Raw genomic sequence first — 12,217 nt, forward strand, 5'->3', positions numbered from 1 at the left:
GGGATCTGAACCGGGGCCCTCTGGCGTCCAAGCCAGTTCTTAACCATCGTGCCACTCGGCCGGCCCCCCTATACTGTATTCTTGAAGAAGTAGTTACACGTCTTTTTCCTCACTTTCTACTCTTTCCCTAATGTGTTCGTTTTCTATTAACAATGTTCTATTCACAAACTTACCGGTTTGAACAACACACATTAATAACTACAGTTCTGAAGGTCAGACGTCTGGGGCAAAAACAGAAGTGTCCGCAGGGCTGGTTCCTTCTGGAAGCTGTAGGGGACAGTCCATTTCTTTGTCTTGAGCAGCTTCTAGAAGGCTGCCGACATTCCTTGGCTCCTGGTCCCACATCACATCGCCTTTTCTCTCTGCTCCACTTATCACCTCTGTTTCTCTGTCTTCTGCCTCCCTCTTTAAGGACCCTGTAATGACAGTGGATTCCCCCACACAACCCAGCATCATGTCTCCCTCTCAAGACCCTTAATTTAATCACATCTTCAAAGTCCTTTGCCGTGAAAGCTTATATTCCCAGGGAATCTGGGGGCCCAGAAGTGGATGGCTTTGGGGGTATGATTCAGCCAACCACACTTAGTACGCGATGATCTTGTCATCGTGAGAGCCCGTGGAACCATTCAGAACCTTCCAGAACCAGGAGTGTCAGTTTCAGACCTCCATGTCTCATGCAGTGCTTCCCCTCTTCTCATCCTGAGCTGGACTTGCTTCCTGGAGCTGAGTTCCAGAAATACCCTCTTCAGGCTTGTGACTCCAAACTCACCCGACCGTCGCTTCTCAGGGAAGCGTCCTCCTCATTATTTATGACTTGTTGAAGATGGCTCGTGCATCATAACCTCCCTCTGCCTGTTTACGTAAACGTCTGACTTCTGTCCCAGACTAAAAAAAATAATAATAATAGCCCTTGAGTGTAGGAGATATTTAGGGGCACATAGTGTCCCTCCACGGTCAAACATTATAGATTGAATTTAATATGATAAGAGAATAGCGCCTAAGACGGTGTTTAGAGATAGTTTAAGTACTTTGTAGTCCGTCTCATGAATGTAGTTACTTGTATTTGTTGCCTAGTATGTATATGTATGTGTTTAAGCACATTCTAGTTGATTACTAAAGAGATCATAACCCCTGGAGGGTTCTTGGTGCCATCTGCTAAGACTTATTAGCATCCACACACAGTCGCCAAAAGAGAGCATGTGTGCCAGATTACCTGGACTTTCCTCATTCTGCACAGCGCCATCCTGTGTTCCCGAGAGCACCTCACGGACCCAGGAAGGTGAGAATCAAGTTCCATCCAAAGCACAAAGAAATATCATTGCTGTCACGCTGAGGGAGAGAAGCAAAATATTGGTCCTTCCTAACATAATGTTGTTTTCCCCCAAGAATGCGTTACCTTCATCTTATTTAAAGAAAAATGCAGACAGGATGGCGGAAATGAGCTGATAACCTTGTGCTGGTAGATATGACCCTGCTCCTGGGAACACACTGAAAACTAATGCTTTCAAAATAACATCAAGAAATGAAAGTGAACATTTAAAAAAATAACGCTATCCACAGTGTAGGCTTTCCAAGGTCATGTGGAGAAGGGCTTATCTGGAATTGATAGCAGCTCTGATCCCGTGTTTTGTTTTGTTGTTTCATTTTGTTTGAGGAATGGCCTAGCCACAGATATTTGTTTTCTTTATACAGTTTTGCTGTTACCTTCTGTGTTTACAAACAATAAACGGTTACATTTAGTGGTAGTCGTCTATAATAAGCGTACATGTCCGACTCAGCGTTTGAACACTTTCATCCTAATTTGTAGTTGGGTGTCGTTTCACACAGGAAGCGTTAGGTTTGGGCTCGCTCACGTGGAAATGCTCTGAGTACGTTTGTTCTCTCATGTAAGTTTCTTGTTTTCAAGACTTTGTAAATAACAGTGTATTTCATAACACGACACAAATAAGGTGGATTTCCTGGAAGCTTGAAAGCATCTTACTGAGAGGACATCGACGTTCTCATTTCCAGTGTGTTCTAAAGAGGTAGCTCTCAATCTGTGTCTTCAGCATCGTAACTGTTAGGTGATGGGGAATAATACGGAAATGTCCTGAGAAAGGAAGACAGGATAAGGGACCCCACGTCACAGCGGTGTAAGTGACGAGGGAGCCACTTCCTTCTCCATCTTCTTTTGGCGCATGCCTTGACCCTGAACTCTGGTGGTATCCCCGTGATTTGAAGCTGACTTTGAGTTGAGAGAAGCACTGGCTCTCTCCAACTGATGGACCTGAGCGGTCAGGCTTCAGGTGGCAAGTGGTCACTCCTGAGGACACTGGAATGAGTCATAGAGTGTGAACTGAGCCCTGATCCGATGGGGACGTTGAGCGTCATTCAGCCCACGCTCAGCCACTTGTCAGGACAACGTGCTCCCCACACATCCCATATAATTGTGACATAAAGATTTCCCTCCTGTTAGGAATGCCCCCCAAATTACATAAGTACCAGTATTCTACATTTTAGCCTACTATCTTTTCAATGTTTTTTTTTTTTTAGAAAATAATTTACTCAACATCCTTGACACTCCCAGGAAATGGCTAATATTAGGACATCCCAGTCTTTGGGGTCTAGAATAATCGTGATGTTCAGATGATAGGACCTGAAACTTTATCCTTAGTTATATTAATTTTTTGAACAAGATATGTCTTTTTTTTCCCCCCTTGTCATTGCCATAATCAGCAGTTGGGTGTTTTTTAGTAATTAGCATCTAGGACCTTTCTTCACTCAGGTCAAAAGGTTGAGTTGATGTTGTGTCTCTGTCATTACCATGCAATTCAGGTTTCCTCCATTTTACATGAGTTATGCAAGCTATCTACACACACACACACACACACACACACACACACACACAAAGCTCAATACATAATCAGCGTTTCTAGATTTTACTCATTTTTAGGATAAGTCGATGAGGAAGGCATTTCCCTCATGTTCTTTGGAATCCCACGTGTGGTCTTGAGTGATCTGCAGAATGGTCATGATGGTGGCCCCAGCACATCGCAGTGTTTTAAGTAAACGATACAGTCAGTGCCCACTCGCCTAATGACACACGTATTTATTGCTTCGCAGATTTCAAACTTCCCTCCGTGGTCCTGGTTCTGTCTGATTCCGCCAACAAGTCAGGCGGACGTATCCTGTGCATTTTCCAGGGGTAGACACTGAGGTGACAGGATGATGATTCAAACTCAGGGTGTGCAGGGGACGGGATGCCCAAGGTTTATTGCAAAGCCCTTCCTTTCGGCTTTGCAAGCATTTTGATCCTGGAGGCAGGATTGAGTTTATGGGTTCCTGAGCTTGTACATACTGTCTCCACAAAATGAAAGGAAACATTCTCAGTAATATTTTTGTTTGGAAGGTTGCCACTTTATTTAAAAGATTGAATTCTGCCTGTGTATTTTTAAGAATACAATGCAATCATGGGGTGATTGATTGAAAAGTCAACAACCTCTTTCTATGGATGCTGCCAGATGTCCTTTAACTTATAAGGGTGGTAAGAGACACCAGAAAATTTACAGCCCAATTAACATTGAGGGCTTTTATTGTTTAATCATTGTGTCACCGCTACAAAAATACCGTAATACCGGGAAGACATTCTATCATAGTGGTTAAGAGCACACACTTTAGGAAAAAAGAAAAAAACGAGGCGTAAAAACTGGCACCACCTCTGTCACCTTGAACCTGTCTCGGCTTCTTAGACCATTTTTTCTCTGTAAAATGGGTAGTGTCATGGGCTGCTCTCATGGGATGGCTGTGTGGAGGAAATCAGAAAACCGTGTGCTTGGCCTAGACCTCTGTTGGCACGTCCTTAACACCTCCAAACCAATGCTCATTTCTGGGGGACATAAAAACTTTGTTTATTTGAATAAATTTTTATTTTTTAATTATATAATAGTGTTTTGTTTTGTTTTTAATTAACAGCAGTTTTTCACAGCAAAATTGTGAGGAAGGTACAGAGATTTCCCATATATAACCCTGTCCCCTACCCAGGCACAGCCTCCCCCGTTATCAACATCTCATACCAGGTGGTACATTTGTCACAATATAGGAAGCTACAGTGACACGTCGTCATCACCTAAACTCCATAGTTTCCACTAGGGTCACTCTTGGTGTTGTATGCTCTATGGATTTGGACAAATGTATAAAGACGTATATCCATGATTATAATATCATACTGAGTAGTGCCACTGCCCTAGGAATCCTCCGTGTTCTACCTGTTCATCCCTCTCTCCTAACCCCTGGCAACCGCTGATAGTTTCACTGTCTGCATAGTTTTGCCTTTTCCAGAATGTCACAGAGTTGGAATCACACAGTACATATTCTTTCGCTTAGTACCACACATTGAAGGCCCTTTCGTGTCTTTTCATGGCTTGCAATCTCATTGCTTTTTAGCCCTGAATAATATACCACTATCTGGTAATAACACAGATTATTTTTCCTCTCACCTACTGAAGGGCACCTTGGTTGCCTCCAGGTTATAGCCATCGTGATCAATAACGCTGCTAGAAACATCCGCGGGCATACATTTTCAGCCCCTTTCGGTGGATACCAAGGAGTGCGACTGCTGGAATAGCCTTTATTTGTCACTGCCTGTCAACGGGAAGGAGCAGCTACTTGTCTTGAATGCTCAAACAATTACGTGCATTGGGAATGAGTATGTACTTAGCACAATTATCCTTCCAAAGACGGTGGCCACGTGTTGGCCCAAGTGATTAATCAGACCTGTTTATTAGGGTTGTGTTGCTAGTGTGGACCACAGGCCAATGAGAGGAGGCGTAGGGACGGGCTCACTTCTGTGCAGACCAGCCACCTGACATCAGCTGCCTGCGTAAGGATGGTGTAGGAGGCAACACACGCTTATGAATTTCGACATTCATAGACACACGTGCCTGACAAGCAAATCTCTCCCTCTGAATGCTTAAAGAACCCAACAAATGTCCTATACCTTTGACATTGCAGAAAATGACATCTGCTCTCTTGTCATCTTCCTTCTTTGCTCCAACTGTAAATATTTTCTGCATCTTTGCAACCTTCCCCTGCCAGACCTTCTCTTCTGGGGGGAAAACATATGGGATTTAATTTTTTGTGTATCTAATTCTAAAATTGGAAAGTTAATCCCACTATTTTGTTTAGACAAGCTATTGAGTTTTTGTTTGCAAATTGGAGAATATGGAAGCGATCAGGTGTCACTGATAGGTTTCGTATGAAAGACGAAAGGGCAGGAGATTGCCTATAATTCTGAATCAATGCAGAGTCTGATGTTATTGCAAAATAGCTGTAATGCATTCTTCTGCTTTGATAGGCAACTATATTTAATAGGTTTTCTCCTATCCTTTTCAAAGTCATCTCTGTATCTCTCACCCTATGGTAATGAAGTGATAAACAGGTGTAACTGGCTGAATATATATGCTGTTTTCCAAGCCAAGGTTAATTTTAGTCTCACCAGCATCTCAACAAGACGGTCGTAGGTTGACATACCAATGACTGAGGAGGCAGAGCCTCCTTACCCTGTTCCAGCATTGAATTCTAGGCACAGCACTCTTCTAGGTCATCACACCGAGTAACATATTAGCATATTCATTGACCTCATATAGATCTTGTTGGGAGACCTGAAAATAAGTCAGTTCCATTGGATGTTCTGTTCTCAAAAGGTATGAATGAGATTCTTACTCAATTTTAGATCAGAGACCCCTGGTCCAAGGAGTTGAGCCCTTGAGAAATGTGATTGATGGACAGAACAGATACAGCTTGTGGGCTTTCATTGACGACATGACAAAGATGGTAGAAAGTGAGAAAGTTAACGGAGGGACCTTTAGAGCTGAATGTTGGTAAATGTATGTTGACATGCATTCCGTATACTCACCCTCTTACTTTTCTATATAAGTTTTCACTTTTAGCCCTATTTCTTATTTTAACATTGTTTCAATGTAGCTGTATTTGATGCAGCTTTGCCAGATAAAAATAGAACAAACCCCTCAAAATAAATGCTGTATGATTGGATATGTGACAGGCGTTCATGAAATAGCACATGAAAAAAAAATGGTAGATCAAGCTATTTATTAAATGACTCTGGGAAGCATTGAATTCAAAGTAATGAATTTTATTTCATAGAATGTATTCCCCCTATTTAAGGTGGGATAAGGCTACATAATTTTATGTTACCTTACTGTTTCTCTTGATAGTTTTTAATTTAATTTTATTGGAGACAGTGTGTTTTTCCAGGACCCATCAGCTCCAAGTCAAGTAGTTGTTTCAATCTAGTTGTGGATTGCACAGCTCAGTGGTCCATGTGGGGATCAAACCGGCAACCTTGGTGTTATGAGCACTGCGCTCTAACCAACTGAGCTAACTAACCGCCCCTTGATAGTTTATTTTTTGATGTAGGTCCTTGTATTACATATAAGAAAAATAAATTATTTCCTTGATGGTGGAGAATTTCATGTGTTTCGCTTACCCAGGTGAGATTGAGTACATACATGCCTTTATTTTATTTTATTTTTTACCTGTTCCAAAACTCTAAGCTCAGTTGAACTTCTGTGAGACCATAGGTTTCTATCCTGTGTGGTAAAGTATAATCAATCCTTCCTACCCCACAGGAAACAGGAAGTTGATGTTGGAGGAATTTAACCCAGGAGAGAAAGACCTAGGGGCTGGAGGATTAGTGGACTGAGCACGGAATGTGAGAAGTACATACATTTTGCATAGTTTCCACAAGTTGGCTTCTCTCCCCCACCTCTCCCAAGGTTAAAAGCCCTTGAACTTGTACAAACAGGTATTAGAGGCTTCTTCTTAGGGGGAAACTGAGCTGGCCGTGAAATGAATCCCAAAAATTTCATTTGAAGGTCATTGGAAAAGAAATTTTTTATTCACTGTGTAAAAGCCCACCTGCTGAGGTCCCTGCTTATCCATACTCAGGTGATTCTTAAACAAGAAAAGATAGCCTTGCATCTTATATATCCTAGGGTAGTCTACAATAATCTAACAATTTTAAAAATGAAACAATAGAAAAAAAGGAGGAAACATACACAGCACCAACTACAAAACATGAAAAACCTTTTCTGATCTGTAACTTATGGGAGATGTGCCAAAATAGTGACTCTTTAATAAAATTAAACATGGAAATCCTTTGAAAAAGTGACACAACAGTCATATTTAAAAATTAGCTTGGAAAATAGGATATTTCCTATGAAGAAAGCTTGATGAGAAATAGATGGAAGAAAGAAAAGGAAAGTAACTCTCGGTGTAGGAATTTATCTCAGGAGTTCGAGTGCCAGGGGGCCCTTCCAAATCTTTACCAAAACTGACAACAGAGAACTGTAGGCTGATCAAATTCTCAGTGTGAGGTCAGAGTAAAGACGCTTTGACTCATGCACAGTTTCCAAAAATTTAACTTGCATGCCTTCTTTCTCAGCAAGCTGTGTGATTATGTGTGTCTTCTAATAGCAGAATACATAGCAAATGGAAAGTCGTGGTTTATAAGAAACAATGGCTGGAACAAGGAAAGATGGCTGAAGGCATCGGGTCCCCATTGAGTGTTGGGAGCAGATGGGACAGAAAGGATCCTAGAGAGAGATGCCAAAGGGAAAAAATAAATTGATAAGGGAATGAGGCATTTGACCCTGTGGAAATAGTATTTGGGATAAGCTTTCAGTTCTGTGGAAGCATTTAGGGAAACTGGACAATACGTTCAAAGAAAGCATGAAAATGACCATCTGAGAGTGTTATTGTCTCCAGATAAAACAGGTGACTCAAGAAAGGAGATTTCGTTAGAGTACAATGGTTGTTCAAGAGTGACCGTGAATTTCACCGTTCACCGTTCCAGTAACGTCAACACCGAAGAGAGATATTACCAAGATGGTGTCATCATGATATTGGAAAGTTAGGCAGATGGGATGGTGGTTGACCACAGATAATTTCTAAATAATATCTACAGATAATATATCAAGAAAAAGTAGCATAAAATAGTGTTTAGATCTATGATGGAGCCTATTTGGAGAAGAAAAAGGAAAAGACCCAATAGTGTTGCCTCCTGAGGCTGGCGTGGTCATGGGGTGGGTGGGGAGAGCTTGAAGCAAGATTTCACCATAGGATGTGATTGCTTCTGTTTAAACAATATGGGTAGTTTGGCTTTTAAGCCTGCATTGTGAGTCTTGTTTGTTGAAACACAATTTTTTCCCCAAAAGAAAAAAAATAACGCCAGGATTGCATGATGGGTGGATGTGAATAGCATCGTGGAAAGCATCGTTTTTTGCAGATTTGGCTGCCCACTGGAGTCCCCTAGCAAATGTACAATAGTATAATAAATACCAATGCCTGTTCCCCCAGAGATCCAGACTTATACTTGGTTCAGAGTGCAGCGGGGGCCATGAATTGTTCCGTTGTCCCCAAGGGATGTACAGTAGCATGGCTTATTGCTTTAATTTAAAATCCCCTCCAGTGTTCCCTTCACCTGGATGCAGTGCTTTTCATTAAAAATAAAAATAAGAAGGGCCGGCTGAGTGGCTCAGTTGGTTAAGAGCTCGCTCAAGAGTTTGAGCTCTGAGCAACAGCGGTTCGAGTCAGCCCGAGCTGAGTAGCCGTGAGCTGCCAACAGGTGGCGGGATGGCTCAGCTAAAAAAAAAAATAATAATAAGGGCAATTGAGAAATTTTCATCGCTCCATTCCTTTTTATCATCTGATGTGTTCTTTATAGAAAGGCTGCATCATCACTTAAGAATGACCTAACGCTTCTCTCAAAAAGCTTTCCATTTTCTGGTGGTTGTATTTTTTTTTTTTAACTGAAGTCACTCAATGTTCCCGTTTTGGAGTGCTTTGTCATACGGGAAGCCCATTGTCCATGCTCAGTGGTACCGTGCTGATGTCCTTGGTTCCCATTCTGCCATTTCTGTCACCGCTGCAGGTTGAATTAAGTGTCAGTAGGTCCTTTATCTCAAGGGCCAAGGACATCATTAAGGGCTCAAAGATTTGTTCATTGCTCAACGGTGCTTCTAGTGTAGCCAAATGTTCTTTCACTGAAACCTGGTCTCTCCCAAGCTCCTGTCTTAGAGGGGTTAAGACCCGAAATAACCACCGGTGGCTACCCATGGGATGCTTTCTCTTGCATCTAGCCTCGTCCACATTTCCTCCGTGTACCTTTCACCCTATAAACATCAGATGGGGGGGGGGGTAGAACTCTGGCTTTCAAGGAGAAGCCGGTGGCTTACAAAAGCATTTTTGAGGAGTCACTTTTATCCTAGACTAGCGAGGAACTCATTAAACCCAGGCAGTGCTGACATTTACAGCCTTAGGACATGATCTTATCCTTGAGTCTGCTTTTGAAAGTATGGGTGTTGGTAGAAATGACTCATTTGATCCCCTCCCCCCGGAGGTGTTTGTGTGCTGTCCTGACTTGAGGTCCCCTGCTGTGATGCAGCACATCCGGCATTTCCATGACAAGGGACTCATCTGATGGAGAGCTAAGCCTCCTTCCTGCCTCTTCTGATGCCTCTTCCCCTGTTAGGAGTTTGCACTTCCTGACTTTTCTCTTTTAAATGCCCTTAAAGCTGATGAAGTTTTGGTGTTCTTCAGTGCATTTCTACAAGCTCTTAATTTGTGACATAAAATCACACATTGACGAAAAATATCTAGCCTCCAAGAAAGCTTATAAGAGTTTATTTGAGCCAAACTGATGACAATTTCTGGGAAGCAAAATCTCAACGGATTGAGAAGATGCTCCGGAAAGTGGCCGTTTTGCAACTTATTTTATACATTAGAATCCAAGGAGGAAGTTTCCATGAAATCCACTGGTTATAGATTAAGGGGGTGGGAGAAAGCAAAGCGGGGAAATCTCTTGGACTGGATAAAAAGTGAAATGGAGAGACACACACTTCGTTTACATTGATGGGCACAGCATAATTAATAGCATTTAACAGCACACAGAGATAGTATTTGGGGAACAAGATAACAATGAGGGACTTTGTAGACTCCTGCTCTGGTGTGGTGGGTTATGCCCCCTGGGGGGTCCATGAAAAGAGATTACTCTGATATTGCAAGGGTATGTTATCTTAGGTGCAAAAAAGACGACAGACAGGCTTAAGATAAAAATTGACCTTTGTCAAGGAAGCTACAGGCCAAGGATGTGACTTCCCACCATGGCCCACCTTAGTTAGGAATTTTTATTTTCACGCCATCCTCTGTGGTTATTTTTAGTCTCCTGAGCTTGTCAGGTTTAACCTGTGGCCCCTTTTCCATCCACAATATATACCAGGGGTGCCAAAAAAATGTACACAAGTGGACACTTTGGTCAGCGTTGCTCAAGCAGTAGTTCGCTGTCCTCAGAAGTGTCTGGACGCTGATGGGAACCACTCTGAGCACCTCTTGTCATTGCAGACGTCACGCAGGACTTGTATTCATCTTTTGTTATCAATATATATTGAGTATTACAATTTTAATACAGTTTTTGTTTCTTAAAATGTGTGTACGTTTTTTGGCACCCTCTGTATACACGAGTGTATAAAATATGAGCACCCTGTCAGTGACACCCTCTGGGGTGGCCCAATTGAAAAGAACGTGCAGGAACAGACTGATTAAGGGATAATTAAACATGGGGGAAATAGAACAATCGTGGCAGAGGATTTAATTGGGCTTAATTGGGTTAGGAGGAATAGGCCAGAGTGAAAGAATAGCTCTTAATAGGAGGTCTGAAAATAGCCAAGCAAAGCAGTAATTGCAGAAAAATCTGTGACATCTGATTACGGTGCTAAACAAAAAAAGTCCAACCTTCTTATATCCTTATCTGTACAGAACGAGGTGACTGGGAGAAAGAAATCTCCCCACATATATATTTAAGAAAAGGAAGAGGGACTTTTGAGGTTCAAACGGGACGTGGTACAAGTTACAAACCAGAAGACAGGCAAGAGATAGAGCCACCCTTAGAGGTTCAGGCTTTTGCCATTTGTTACGAAATAGGCAAGAGCTTATGTAACACCGAGCCTTTGTCACATTTTTTCTCTTAGAAATGGAGCATGGGGAGTTGGTAGGACAGGCATGGAGAAGCAATGAGGTTATGCATGCCACCATCGATTCTGTTCATTTCTGGAATTCTCTGTGGCTTTAATGAGGAGAGACTCCCTCCTGGTACACACAGCATCCAATGGTAGATGAAGTCACGTCTTCTGACACGTTCCGTTCCATTCCTCCATTAGTTTGTGGCATTTTGCGTGGAAATTTACATTAGCTATGGTTTTTTGATGCATCTGTCATTAGCAAGACATGGATGTCTGTATCCAGATTTCCTTTATTTTTAAGTTTGAGATATGAAATTTAAGTGGCGTGGGTGTCCAGAGAGGGAAGGGTCCTGTGGTTGCTGGCATCTCTGTGGAGGTTAGAGGTGCTCTGATAGCCTCACCTGGCGATGGCTTTACAGCCGCACAGAAGTGGCACAGGTAGATGCTGAATGTCCTGCGTGAGGAAAGTTCCAGTGACCCTCTGAGTGCATTGTTGTGGCCATAGCTTTGCCCTCTCTGGAAGCCATGCGGAGGTGCTCTCAGGTACCACCGGAGGTCTCTGGGGAGAGTGCCCAGGAGGACACGACCAGGTAGAGGGAAGTGTCATTTGTTCTCGTGGGGTAATTATGCTAAGGGAAGGTTGTCCAAAGAGAGAGGAGAGCAGCCGGAAGAGCCTTGTACAAGATTGTTGAGTAGGTGGTCTTTATTCACTCAACCACGTCGTCCATCTGATCTACCAATAGAAAGCCGTCCTGTCGCCTTTGCTCTACCCACCAGGTGGTGATCCCTGGAAATGCAGGTGGCGTCAATAGTTCAGTAAGTACTCGAGGGTGCTTAAGAATGCTTGGGGGATATGTGTGTGTGTCTTTCAGACCCCCTTGGTCAGTTTGGTGAAAAATATATACCCTTTCGCAAACTAATACTTTAAATCATAAGATAAACTTGAAAAGAAACCAGTTTCTTTGAAAGAGTTATCAAGATCTCTCTACAATGTGCCATAGTAATATATGTGTTTCTTTATTGTGTCTTAATTAACCAAATTTAGTCAAGAGGCTCATAAGAGCTACAATGTGGAAATAGTGGTGACTATAAACTTATTTTTAGATATCTACAGTACCATTAATTTGATATGAAAATAGATTTGATTTCTGTTGGGGGCAAAGCCACATGAATTTCTAATATTACTGACTGAGTGTGTGTGT

At 42.3% G+C, this 12,217-nt stretch overlaps 1 protein-coding gene across 11 annotated transcripts in view; it reads left to right on the forward strand.

Annotated features, from left to right (window-relative positions):
* The window catches only part of NLGN4X (neuroligin 4 X-linked), a 354,171-nt gene that overhangs the window by 50,164 nt on the left and 291,790 nt on the right, over window positions 1–12,217 (forward strand). Inside the window, exon 1 of one of the 11 annotated variants that reach the window (XM_019624661.1) lies at window positions 11,758–11,831. The exons of the other annotated variants lie outside the window; for them this stretch is intronic. The gene's annotated coding sequence lies outside the window, so the exon portion shown is untranslated. Of the gene's footprint in view, window positions 1–11,757; window positions 11,832–12,217 lie in introns of those variants that run through there. 11 annotated transcript variants of the gene reach the window in all.

The sequence above is a fragment of the Hipposideros armiger genome, unplaced genomic scaffold (genome assembly GCF_001890085.2).
Source record: "Hipposideros armiger isolate ML-2016 unplaced genomic scaffold, ASM189008v1 scaffold_598, whole genome shotgun sequence".
Lineage (NCBI taxonomy): Eukaryota > Metazoa > Chordata > Mammalia > Chiroptera > Hipposideridae > Hipposideros > Hipposideros armiger.